Source organism: Excalfactoria chinensis, chromosome 2 (genome assembly GCF_039878825.1).
Source record: "Excalfactoria chinensis isolate bCotChi1 chromosome 2, bCotChi1.hap2, whole genome shotgun sequence".
In the NCBI taxonomy this organism is placed as follows: domain Eukaryota; kingdom Metazoa; phylum Chordata; class Aves; order Galliformes; family Phasianidae; genus Excalfactoria; species Excalfactoria chinensis.
The window spans coordinates 94239481-94251476 of NC_092826.1; the positions used below are offsets into that span (position 1 = coordinate 94239481).

At 41.5% G+C, this 11996-nt stretch overlaps 1 protein-coding gene across 3 annotated transcripts in view; it reads right to left on the reverse strand.

Annotated features, from left to right (window-relative positions):
* Window positions 1-8847, reverse strand: part of RALA (RAS like proto-oncogene A) — a 29237-nt gene extending 20390 nt beyond the window's left edge. Inside the window, exon 1 of one of the 3 annotated variants that reach the window (XM_072329760.1) lies at window positions 8716-8847. The gene's annotated coding sequence lies outside the window, so the exon portion shown is untranslated. Of the gene's footprint in view, window positions 1-6952; window positions 6973-8241; window positions 8590-8715 lie in introns of those variants that run through there. The other 2 variants (XM_072329761.1, XM_072329763.1) reach the window with 2 other exon arrangements.
* Between the last annotated feature and the right edge of the window lie 3149 nt (window positions 8848-11996).

The following is an 11996-nucleotide window of genomic DNA, read 5'->3' on the forward strand; positions in this document are numbered from 1 at the left end:
TTTCTCTAACATAAGTATCGCATTCATTGTTAACAATCCAGTACTCTTTATTCAGAAGTTCAGAACATCAGATGTTCATTTTCTAGAAAAAAGCAAATATCAGTACAGTCTTTTTTTAAGGTGAAAAAGAATAACGTGAGATCCCCACTTACTAAGAATGATGCTCCAGACAAACAGTTTCACAGCTCTCTAGGCACAAAAGTAAACTTGATACAGAGAAGTCTTGAAACAAACAGTACCTGCAAGAAACAAGTTTCCTCGTGGAAGGCAGTGCCTGCACACCTAGGTAATGTATAGAGGAGAGGCCAAAAATGTATCTGGGCTGTGTTGTCTGTGTCTCTCTTGGCAGTGAGACTACCCTTGATGTCAATTTATTCTCTTCTAAACAGCTTATTTTGCCACATTAGCCAATCATATAGTATGATATCCTTAAATTCTTTCAAAGTATAAGTGCAGACAGAATGAACACAGAAGCCTTGTCTAAACAATGCTCTTATGAAATTCTTCACAAAGAAAAAGTTTAAGCTTTCAAATACAGTGTTTGAGGCAGAGATCTTTTGTATGGTCACTGTCAATCTGGGTAACGTTATAACAAGAGCAAAGCACAAGTACCAAGATATCCTACTAGGAAATCCTTCACTTTTTTATTACTTGGCTTCTAGAAGCAGAGGATGCAGGAATAAGTGATCCAGCAGTACAAACACACAGCAAAGGCTGCAACACAAACAGCGCCAAGCACACAGGACCAAACATAGATAACTGCTAAAAGACACACAGAAGCAGGTACCACTAAAACTCTTGTCTCCTCTTCACAAGAATAGGAAAGTGTTCTCTCTCTCCACATAAACACACCAGCCAAATCAAACCTAACAAAAGAAGAGCATTTTGGATTTTGCATTTCAAGAAATTTCTTTTACTCCTCAGCTGTAGTAAATAAATTTCATTAGTGAAATCTGACTTGGCAAAATAAGTAACCTCAATCATTTCATGGCTTGGCTATGTTGTGGCTATGTTGTATCGCTCATTTACAAACACGTGCATATTCTTTTCTGATAGTAGTGTAAAAGCATTAATTTTGCAGCCATATTTTCTTCAGTAACTTCTCCCTCTCCTGTTAACATTCTACACAGCACAAATTGCTCTTCCTAAAATCCAAATCATTTTTGCTTTATTCATGGCAGAAGGATTTCATATGCGTGACTCACTGAGACTGGTTTGCAAATACACAAGGACTTGCAATTAACCTTTCAAGCAGGTGATTCAAATACACAAGCAGTTACAGACCTGATGCTGCATGTTAATGCAGCACGCATGAAGTTGAAACACCACAAGTCTGATCCCTTCCAATTATAAATATTGTATATTCTACAACTATTAGGTCTATAATTTGAAAACTCAGCAAGAATCCATCCAGTAAATTTAAACAACCCAACTGGCAACTAATTGCTTTTTACTTCAATAATACGCTTGCCAGTTGTATGACACATGGCAGCTTAATGGCTATTTATCATTTCACAAAACATGCAGTCGCTAGAAATACAGCTTTTGGTTCATGAACTTATTATGAAGTTTTAAATATTCAGATCAATTTGCCACTTTCCACACCAAGTGCCAATGCAGAATTAGTTTTGCAGTCACGCTCCAAGAAATCCCAGAAGTCACCAGTAAAGATGGTAGAGATCCACCATCTCTAGGTGGGTCTCAGGTGTGTCTCTCTTCCTCTGCTCAGCCACAAAACGTAAAAGCTACAGTGGCATTCCAGTAGTAGTCAGAGGCATATCCAGCTTATTTTCAAGGTCGGCCTCTCCAGGGAAGTACTAGAGAAGTCTGCTTATGGTAAAAACTGGTATCTTCACCTACATTTAGCCGAAATAATTCTACACATATTGCAACAATAAACTGCCCAAGTGCAAGATATATTTCCTTGAACTTCTAAATTCCAGTTGGAAGTGACCTAATATCCTCTCATTACTGCATGGTGTAATGTAGGATTTCCCCTGGCCTAAAAAACCTTCACTACTGCCGATTTACAAAAACTTTTTACTTCTGGCTGATCACTTGGCACGCTTTCAATTCAGCTCTAGTAATTTCTAATAGTGTCAGATCTGCAGAGTCAGAATCTAACTCTATAGCCTTTCTCCTTAATACATCCACAGGCTGAATACCGCATAAAGTCTGGAAAAGTTACCTTTGTTAAAACTCACTTCTGTTGTTGTCAGATAACAGACAGCAGGAAGGACCTTAATCTGTTGAGAAAAAACACTTTCCTGAAAATCTTTCCTTCAAATTGCTGACAAATCCAAAAGTAACTACAACAGCCTGAGTTAGCCAAAGCCTTCTTGCTATTGTATTATGTTGTATGTCACTGCTCACATTTCTTAAAAACAAAAACAACAAAAACAAACAAACAACAAAACCACAAACCAACACAAAACCCAGCATTTGGTTACAAAATTGCTTCTCCTTCAGTTTCTCCTTCAATAACTATTTTTTACAAAAAGTTTTACAGTGTTCTTCAAAATACCCAAACTGTTGCATGCTGCACATGTGACCTCATTTCTAACTCGTATGACTTATACAGGATGTCTTGGAAAATCAACCCTATGAGGAGAGGCTGAGAGAGCTGGGGCTGTTTAGTTTGGGGAAAAGGAGGCTGAGGGGAGACCATATCGCTCTCTTCCAGTATGTGAAAAGTGAGAGCAGGGCAAGTCTCTTCTCACTGGTGACAGGACCAGGGGGAAACGGCCTCAAGTTGCGCCAAGGTAATTTAGGTTGGACATTAGGAAACACTTCTTTACAGAAAGGGTAGTTAAACACTGGAATAGGCTCCCCAGGGAGGTGGTTGAGTCACCGTCTGGATGTGTTTAAGAGCCATCTGGATGTGGTGCTCAGATATATGATTTAGCAGAGGGTTGTCAGAGTTAGGGTACTATGGTTAGGCTGCAGTTGGACTTGATGATCTTTGAGGTCTTTTCCAACCTGAGTAATTCTACGATCCTATGATTCTTTACTGGATAATTTCATTACCACCTATGGCCCTCAGAACATCATCCATCTACAGCTCATAACCCACCCAGTTCTGAATGCAGGAAACATCGGTTAGCAATGTCTGCTTAGGGTGTCCTTAGAGATGTTAAAGATGTACTGGTTAAAAGTAGGCTTCTTCCATCTTCACAGCAGTAGCAGAACAGTAAATAGCAGAGATCACAAATTTAGATTTAAACAAGAAAACTGAGATGTAACTTGGATTAAGCTTTAGAACTCTGTCAAGTCCAAAGGTCAATAATAGCTCCTGCTCCAGCACACAACCACAACTGTGAGACAAGTTCTTGTCTGAAAGAGCACTGCAGCTGACAAACATCATTTAGGTAACTTTGCACTTTTAAAATATTCCTGAAATAAAAGCAACTGTATTTTTAAATGAATTTACTTTTTTTTTTATTTTTAAATGAATTTAACTTCTTTACGGTGAGGGTGACGGAGCACTGGAACAGGCTGCCCAGGGAGGTGGTGGAGTCTCCTTCTCTGGAGATATTCAAGACACGCCTGGACGCCTACCTGTGCGACGTGGTGTAGGGAGCCTGCTTTGGCAGGGGGGTTGGACTCGATGATCTCTAGAGGTCCCTTCCAACCCCTATAATTCTGTGATTCTGTGATTCTGTAATTGCTCTAAAAATGGTTCCTTATGTTGCACTGTACTTAAAACTAAATTAGATGACACAAACAGAAGTAGTAATTCAGACTAGCAGCTTTCTTAAACCTATTATTGTTCTTACTGCAGTCTTCAATTAACAAGGGAAAACAATCCAGTAATACCATTTTATGCACCTCGACAAGTCACAGTGCACATCTTCCTTCTCTGGTACTCCACAACATCACAGACCACACAGTTTCACAGCTGAAGTTATACGCAGACATCTTTTTTCACTGCAGTGCTTACTTTTTAATAATCTTAGAAAGGTGAACTTGGTTAACAGAAAGCAATTTCTGATAGTAAGCCCAAAAGCACCTTCTCTTTCAAATTCTAAATGACCAAAGCCCAGACTGTAACACTTTCTTCCTAGGATAAGTTTTTATATGTTATTATATGCCATAATTCCAGTGTGTATGAATGAGCTAGAATCTCATGGCCATTGTGCTTGATCAGCAGCTGGGAAAAAAGTATACAACAGGAGCAGGAAGAAAGGAGGCTTTAGCAGTTCAAACTCATACAGACTAGTGCTGCACCACTGATTTTACATCATTATGTTAAAAAACACACACACACACACAAAAAAAAAAAAAAAAAAAAAAACCCACATGTATTATACACTTAAAAATCAGTGTTCATTTCAAAAATGTAAAAGTCAGAGAATTCATTAAGGTACAAGAAGGTCCAACAAACCACTGGTGATGATCACACAGGACCAGTCACTGAAGCACTACAATGAACTTTCAAGTTAGCTATGGGTAAGTACAAACTTTGACCTTATAGAAACCAATTGTTAGAACACGTAATTAAAAACATCAATTCTTAAATTCCAAGAGACCTGGGGCTTGGAATGAAGTTTAATTTGCATGTTATACGCAAAAGTGGAATTAAGTGGTTAACTGTGTAAAAACTTCTAATGTAGTACTATCCTACCAAAAGAGCTCAGCCACAAAATAAATGCTTTTATTCATGTCCTGAATTTGCTTATTTTGATCCCTGTAGTAATACTGACATAATTAAGTATAAGCTTCTCCCACCCACGTTTCAAGAATGGCCTTCATGTCCATCATCTCAAACACTCTCCATGTGTGCTTGACTTGACAAGCCAGTGTGACAGACATCACTGGGCACTGGGCATATTGCACTGCTCAGTAATGCTATTTTCCTGTCTGTACTGGTTATTTCATTTTGAAGTCTGAAATAAATTCCATAGGGAAAGGTGTGGAAGTTGTTACCTCCAGCCAAACAAATGCCCTTTAAGGAGAGCACAGCTATACTGTGCTGCACTGGACAACAGACTACAGTGGCACAGGCTTTAAATGCCAGGTTAGCTTTCCTCTGTGCTGCTGATGTGCTTCATTCAAGACAAGAACTAGCAAAAGGACAACATAGTGCATAGATGCCTTTTACTGTTCTGAACAGGACCTCCACATTTGGAAGATATCCATGTTTACTACATTCTATTTAATGTTGATAGAAACATTTCTGCTTGCCTACATGTGGGTGTTCCATATGAGTATTCTCAGACAGTGGGAGACAAGAATCAGAGTTAAAGATTGAGTCTAACAGTGACACAGAAGAGGACAAGAACACTTTGGAGTAAAATGAAACACATAACAGGGCCTGAATGCATGGTGGGTCCTTGCTACCCACCTACTAAGCGCAGGTGCTGAGCTCCTTTGCAAACTCATATTCTTTAATTACCAGAAATATTCATTAGGTCATACAGTGTATTTACATGCCTGTTTTTAATGAAATTGTGTGGGCCACTGCACCAAGCATTCCCACACTGATACATCAAATGATGTGGTAATAAACTTTCTGTTAGAGAAAAAATACAATGTACTAAAAGAGCTGTACAGATAGAAATTTAATCTATATTTATAATCACTTGAACAAAGGAGCCAATATCACAGAATAAGCATCATCAATTCCACTAAGTAATGACTGCAGAGTTACTATACAACCCACTCTATCTTGCTTGTGCTACCTTTTTTGCATTCTTGGCTCCCCTCTGTATTACCGCCATAGACTGATTAATGCATAGCTTATTTTGAGTTCTCTATAGTAACTGTTTTTCATTATAATTCCTCTTTACATTATCGAACATCTCCTACACACCTGTTTTTCCCATCTTCCCCCTTTGTGCATGGCATACCCATCTACTGCCCCAGAAGTGCTGGGAATTTTGATGATGACTAATCCTAAGCAAAACATTAGCAATAATGACTAAGTCACCCTGTACGCAATCAATTCTCTCATCAATTTGTTCTAGAGCAGCATTACTTAGCTCATACTGCATTTCTTTCTCACCTGCTTCCACCCCTAAAACATTTTATTAGTAGTAGGATTTGTAGGAATTTCAGATTTCACTGTTGTGGAAAACTCCTAAGACTCAGCGTTACATGCCCAACCCTTTGCAAATGGGAATTCATGCCTTTCCAAAAAGAATGGACATACAGCAGTGACCATCAACAAACCCTTGGTTGGTAGGTGCTGGCTCCAACTCCCACTTGTTGATAAGAAGAAGCAAAGCAAGATTTAACAATTCCCTGGTCTGTCTGCAAAACAGATTTCCTCTAGTTTAAGGGATTCAAAGCTCTTCACATCCACAAGGACTAAACACTTCAGACTCTGCATAATTAACCAGTAACATTTCACAACTATCCTGAGCTGGTTTTCTGCAACAGACAGAATAACAACATATAGCAATTTCTTCCCTTAGAAATTCATATGATGTTTTGCAGAATGTCCAGTGGAATTGCACTAATTATACCAACTGTTCTATTTTCTTGCTTCATCAGATCCATTCTTCATTACAAAGGAAAGAACCCTAAAACAGCCACCCCGTAATTGAATGTGTGATGTGGGCAGGTTGTAATATATTAATAAGAATACAGTCACTAGCATACCGAACTGCCTTGTTCACTTAAAACACATTTCAATTTAGATGCAAACTAATTTCAATAGCTGGGAGGTACCAGGAGTTTACTGGAATTTGGCTGTAAGCACTCCTGAGGGGGTGAGGAGCTTACTGCCCAGAACACACCATATTTGTGATCAGTAACTTATTCTCAGGGCCACCGTATCCTGTAACACTTTCCTGGTTGGCAAAACAAACAAACCCAATCAAACAGCTACATGATTTTCTCCTCATACAATTATTTTATCTTCTGTTGAGAAGCTGAAGGGCAAACAATGCTGTTGGCACTTAGCCGAGATGTTTGCCTTGACAACTTTTTATGTAACAAGACACCATACCTACATTAGTCTCTGTGACTCTCGGTGACTGGAATACATCAGGTTCTAAGCTGGAACATCCTCTGCTTGAAAAAGTTTATCCTCCAAGTCAAATGCACTCGAAATCTAACAGGAACAAAGGCTCGTCATGGACAGAACATTCCTGTTGCAGGGAAACCCCTTAAAAAATATTTGCAGGGATGTCAATGTATGGCTTAGTGGTGATTAAGAACACAACTGTGTTTGGAGAAGTAAACCTGACTATGGTCTGCCATTTAGTAACACAGCATATTTAACCCCACAGCTGGCTTCTCATGCAGGAGTCTGGAGGCTTTTTGGACTGTTCTGTGCAAGAGCGTATCACTTAAATGTTTATGGAAATTTCTTTTTGGAAAAAAACAAACATCATTAGCGCCACTAATCCCTGTAACTTTTATCACTTGAATGTTAGAGGGAAAAGAAAAAAAAAAAAAAAAAAGCGCTTAATAAGCTCACAAACATGAATGAGAGGGTTTAAAAAAGCAATTGGATGTTGTGTTGCGGGACATGGTTTAGTGGGAGCTATTGGTAATAGGTGAACAATTGGACTGGATGATCTTTTAGGTCTTTTCCAACCTTGGTGACTCTATGATTTTATAAAACCCTGCAGCAAGGACCTATAAATCACATAGTTCTTCCACCATTTATTATGAATGCTCACAAGTTCCCAGAATCTAAACATTAAGGTACATGCTATCAAATGAGTAAGCAGGCTAGAAAGAAGAAACAGGATTTCCAATTAAGAGTTTGGTTATAAACGCTAGTAATTGCACTGATAGCTAAGAGAATACCAGCACCTTCTCCCAGTCCATGCAGCTCCTTTCCCAGAAGCTCCTCTCCTTTCAGTGTAACTTTCAGTGGAAATGAAAGAGAATGACTGTTAGGTCTGTTTTTTTGTTTGTTTTTTGCACAGATCTCTCCATAACCTATCATCTCCAGACACTGGAGCACCAGCAGAGGTACACACCACTCCCACTTAGGGACATGCAATGCCTTGCACTGCAGAACGTGAAGCCTCCTTTCAAAATAGAGGTTAAAGCGTTAGGGTCACCACTTCGAGCCCAAGAACCAACGTCTGCTTTCTGTCAGGGCAGCTCAGCGATGCCACAAAGCAGATACACACGTCGGACGCAGACATCTCTCTACGGGTGACTCCTGGGATGCACATGGCCCACTTAACATCTTTATTCTGAATGACACTCAACGAGAGGAAAGGCGTGGAAGCGACCAGCCGCCACTATAACACCCAAAGCAAACACCGCCTTGTTTACCTGATCACCTCCGCGGCACCGAAAGCTGCTTTTATTTCGGGAACTTACTCCGCACCCTTTCCTTTTGTCTCGCGGAAAGCCACAGCTCGCAGCAACGCCTTGCCGAGCGCAGCACCCGGCAGCACCACGTCGGCCAGTAACGCCTCTCCCTCTCCCCGTACCCGCGCCGCTCAACCCGGCTCGGCCCTCGCCCGCTTCCTCCGACGCCCCCAGCCGCAGGGCGGCGACACCCGCCGGCACACAGCAACAGGAGCCGAGCATCCGTCGCTCCCCGCAGCGCCCGGCGGCTCGCGGGGAGGCTCCCAGGCCTCTCTCCACAGCCACGGCAGAGCCGGCGGACACGCCGAGCCCAGGAGGACAGTGCGGCGAGGCCAGGCCGCGGCACTCCCCCTCCGTTGATAAGGACTGGCGCTGGCCCTTCTCTAACCGCGGCTCCCCCCCACCCGTTCTCCCCGTTCGCTTCTCCAAGCTCACCTGCGGCTGGGCTGCCCGCCGGAGAAGCGAGTGGGGCGGGCGGGGCCGGGCGGGGCGCAGAGGGGAGCCCTGGCGCCGCCCCCGCGCTCGGCCGGCGGCGGGGCGAGGGGCGGAGCCGGGCGGGCTGCGGCGCAAAGGCCGGCGCGAGAGAAGCTGGCAGGGAATGGCGGGCGGAACCCGCTTCCGGGAAAGGCGGGTCTGTGGGGGAGAGCGGCTTCCGGGCTTTCAGTGCGTGGAGCTTACGAAGAATTATCATTGGCAGGAGGGACGTGAAGCACTGAGATTGTTAGATTATTATTACTTTTAATATCCGGGGAGCCGTCCATGCGTGAAGGGTTTTATAGCTCCCAAACAAAGCGGGGATAAAAGAAAACAGGAGTTCCCACGTTAATAACAACAAGTCAAATAACAGCTCCCCGGTAACTGTATCTTTCACTATAAAGTCAGCAACTTAAATGGGAGCTTTGTGTAAACGTGACATAAGCAACGCAGAGTAACCCGATAATAGCTAATAGAAATTGCCTGCTAAGTACATATTTGATGTGGCTGCAGTCATTCTAGTGTTGGCCTCACTGAAGACTCTGATGGCAATCAGAGCTTGAGCCAGCTGAGTTGGTTTTTGTTTTGCTTTGTTTTGTTTTCAGAATGCTGGTGAGAATGGGTGGGAACATGAGCAGAAACTACACAGGCTGTCTTGAGCGCTTTCCTCCTCTCCACAATAGCTGTGTGTGGTTTCCAGGTTTGGCAGTTGGAGTTTTTATCACCTCTGATGGAAATCTTCCACCTCCATGCTAGCACAATGCAGCCTTTGTGTGCAGCTTGCTGAGCAGGTGCACTTTCAGACCTTCTGTGCAGTTCTCTGTGCTCAGCTTTATGCGGGTTCTGACATCTTAGACGTGTAGCCAGTGTTTAGGCCATCTCCCTCTAGGCTGTAGTTTCTTTGGCTTCACATTTCAGTATGAGCTAATTTCTGCACACTCTTCAGTCTGAGAAGCTGTTAGCAATAAAAGAGCAATCCAGATGCAGTTCTTTCTGATTTGTTACCAGAATAAACTCATTTACACAAAGAAAATTTGGATCCTGTTAACTAGGGAAGAAGGAATGCTGATAATAACAAGTCAACAGAACAGTGAAAAAGAGACATATTTTGGATGTTTCACCACAAGGGAATGTTTGCATACGAACTACGTTTAGTCTCTTAATGAGACCATAAAAATGTTGAAGAGTGATAGTATGACTCTATACATTCTGACTCTGGAGCCTTCAGGAAATTCTTGTCCAAATTTGGCATCTCTGAGTATTTACACACTGTATTAATTTATAAATACGTGTTTGCAGCACTCCTCAGTTGAAAATCATAGTTCAGGTGGCATTAATACTGTGGTCTGCAGATGTTCAATACTTCCTAGTGTGCTGGGAAGCCAAAATTAAAACCTTAATTTTGCCTTCAGTGATTATTTTGTCCTAAGCATCTGCATTCACCTGAAATCATGCAGTTTTAGGGATCATTAATTGTGGTAAAGACATCACTTGTGGCTAACAAAATGTATATGCAGTCACTGCTGTTTTCCCTTTCCTGTTTCCTTCACATTTATTGATCATTAATCATACACCTTCGCACTGCATGGAGGGAAGGAAGCTCCACTACTGACTCTGACAAAGTCTTTGTATAAATGTAATAGCTGTTTGCATAATAACACAAAATAAAAACAAAAACAACAAAACAAAAAAACAAGTACGTTCTTTTGGTCACTATCATTATGGTTAGATCAGGGGTGAACCTCTGAAACTAAGCTCTTGATTGTACTGGTTTACTCTGCTTTGATTTGCATTGTAGAGAGTGTCTGAGAGTACACAAAAAAGGTTTGTTTAGGAAGAGATGCTAAGGTGCACTACAGGAATGCACCTGATGCACTTACACTGCTACTGAGCATTCTGTCCACAGGAACAGACTGGAGCTCGTTGAGCTGTTCCAGAATAACCTTCCCTCTGTAACACGTACAGTGTGATTGTGGTTACCAGGTACTTAATCCAACTGTTTCATGCTATAGATACACTTCTGCACCGCTCCACTTGACAAAATAAGCATAGCCTTTCTCCTTTTGGACTCCCTTTATAGGTATCTTGTTTGAGACAGCAAATGATATTCTATTCTGAGGTTTTCCCATGGCCCGAACTGCATTTATAATGCAATAAAACACAGTTTATAGTAAATCCCTCAACCTTTGTGTGTGCCCTGGCACCTTGTCTAAACCAAGTGGAAAAAAATAATCTCTTCAACCACAAACTAGCGTAAATATTTCCATGGAAATGCATTACATGAATATTTCCCATTTGCTTGCTAACAAGTACTGTAGTGAAGGCATCTCTACAGAACCTGTGACACTTTAGGACATTATTCTGGCTTTTCAGTGTCAGAAAGCAACTGGAGTGTCAGAGCGAGTGCTGTAAACTCTCCCTCTCTGTTGACTGCCTCAGAACTTAGGGCTGGGCTGCACAACATAATTGCAGGTCTGAACTCATCGATGCTCTCTGGTCTTTAAATGCTACACAGTGGGCACCTGAAGCCATGTAGGCATTGTAGCAGATATTTGTGTGTAGCTCTAAGGATATATGTAGTAATTGTCCTTCCTTGTTGCTTTAAAATGTATGTGCCAGAACAGTTCTGCACATTAGATACTTGCAGAGAAGAATTACAAACTGTAAATAAGCAAAAATTTAATTACGTGCCACTAGTATTTTTATTATTTGCCACAAGGAACAAAGAAATCGACTGACAGAAGAATTTCAGTTATTTAAAAAAGCTGAAGATAGATGAAATACACAAAACATTTCCAAATCTTTGGGGAAAAAAACAGTGATGTGCATCTTCCTTTCATAGGTTACAAAATTAGGAACAAAACACACATGTTCCCATTACAATAGCACACATTTTATTGCACACAATATGTATCTACAGCATAACGAATTTAACACTGTCATTTTATCTTCGATTTCTATTGAATGAATGAACCCTGATCTTTGGAAAATGCAGTCTTCACCACCTTGCCACACATAAAACATCTGGTCTTCCTTCAGAATCTCAATAAACCTTCCAGGGTGTGAGAGACTTCATTTTGCTGAGGACAAAATAGAAAGGAAACAAAATCACCTACTGGCTTTTGTGGATACCCTCCAACTTCAGTGCAGGATCAATTAGGCTGGCATCTGCAGCGTCTGTGGGTGTGTAGGCCTTTGTGTTGAGTTCCTGAGCTGCAATCAATACAGAGTTGGTAGGATTT